Genomic DNA, 1,756 nt, shown 5'->3' with positions numbered 1-1,756 from the left:
CGAAGCACTAAAATGTCGTGTTTTCATTATACGTACTGGTACTAAATTGGCAATAATTTTATTCTAACACTCATTCGGAATGCAGACTCATCACTAGAAGAACGAGAAGGAAACTTGCGTGTTGCTTTTTTAAATAAATGTCGTTCTATGGCAAAACACTAACAAGAATTAGGCATTCGACAATTAATATAGAAACCGCTATGCACTCTTAATATTTATGCATTCAGATATATATAATAATGTCAGCACTAAGAATTGAATTTCACATTTTTTCTACAAAAACATTGTTATCATTGTCTTTCTTGTCTTTAATTTACATTACCTGTATATAAATAATGTATTATTGCAAAATGCATGTTTTACAATTATTGGTATATCATAGTTTGCATAGAGCGCTCCAATACATGTAATAAACATTAGGCCACAGATAATAATCTGAGTTTACAATGAACTATGGCGTTATTAATCTGTCAATTGATATTTCGTGGAACAATATAATCTATTTTGCACCATACCACATTAAATTTACGTAGAATACAATTATTATTTGTAAATAATGAAAAATGATTATTGTTTCTAAGAATGAAACCATTTTGCAAATAAAAAGAATATATATTTTCCAAGTTCAGTTGTGAATAAATATAATTATTTGTAAAAAAAATATTAGACTGTAAAACTATATGGTCTATAGCAAATTGAATAAAAATATTGGAATAAGTGTCGAGGGTTAACTAACTAAACTAACTCTGCAAACAAATATATAAGTTTATCTACACGGTAGACACACTGAAACTAAAACCAATTTTGGAGGTTAATCAGTGGTCTGACATCAGTCAAACAGAAGTGTGAATTATCATACAAAGTTCTTTGCTGTTTCCAGATTCGAACTCACGTCCTCGTTTCAGGACTAAGCCAGGATAGTAATCCAATATATTTTATTTAATAAATCATTAATTTGTTTTCAGTTTTTTACTTCAATATGATTGAGATTGTGTTGTGATTCTAATGAAACAAAATATCATATTACCAATATTCTGAAATTACTAATGTTAAGCTAAAATATATAAAAAGTTGTATGCTATATGTACGTCTGTTACATTTATTATACAACCGTCAAACAGCTTGCTGCGTGAGCTGTGTTTCAGTTGAAGAGTAAGATAAGGCAGTGAAATTACAGGATATGTAGACATGACATGACACCTTGGAACTCCAGAATGGCAACGCATGAGTGATATCGCAAACGTCCCATAATAACACCATATTATACTATTCACGGATATAGGCGACGGTGATCATTAATAGCTTTTTTGACATTCCAATTACATAAAAATTATGGATATTTATGGAAATAAAGCTTAATTCGTTTATTGATCAAATACTTGATAAATAACAATTTTTTTAAAATAAAACCAGTTTTGACATAGAAATATGCTACTAAATCTGGAGACATGCGTCATGGGACCGTGTGGCCTAATGGATAAGGCGTCGGACTTCGGATCCGAAGATTGCAGGTTCGAGTCCTGTCACGGTCGTCATCAACATTTTTTTATTTAAAAACGAGGAAGGTGTCAATACCACCGTATTTTTATACATTTTAAACGCACTGATGATGTATATATAGAAATATGAGGGTTGTCGAAGTATGAGGTTTATCTCACTTTTACTGCTTTTTTAGAGATAAAATATAGAATATTCATACTCGTGATATAATCTATATTCCTGATAAATATTAAAATCCTTTAAGCCGTTTAGAAGT

The 1,756-nt window shown here is 30.3% G+C and overlaps 1 non-coding gene across 1 annotated transcript; it reads left to right on the top strand.

Annotated features, from left to right (window-relative positions):
• The first annotated feature begins 1,459 nt into the window (after positions 1 to 1,459).
• On the top strand, positions 1,460 to 1,532 carry Trnar-ucg (transfer RNA arginine (anticodon UCG)). Its single transcript has one exon. It is a non-coding gene; the product is annotated as a tRNA-Arg (tRNA).
• The last annotated feature ends 224 nt before the right edge of the window (positions 1,533 to 1,756 follow it).

Source organism: Achroia grisella, unplaced genomic scaffold (genome assembly GCF_030625045.1).
Source record: "Achroia grisella isolate CSIRO2021 unplaced genomic scaffold, CSIRO_AGI_Agris_v1 utg511, whole genome shotgun sequence".
NCBI lineage: Eukaryota > Metazoa > Arthropoda > Insecta > Lepidoptera > Pyralidae > Achroia > Achroia grisella.
This window is presented reverse-complemented; position numbering and strand designations above follow the sequence as displayed.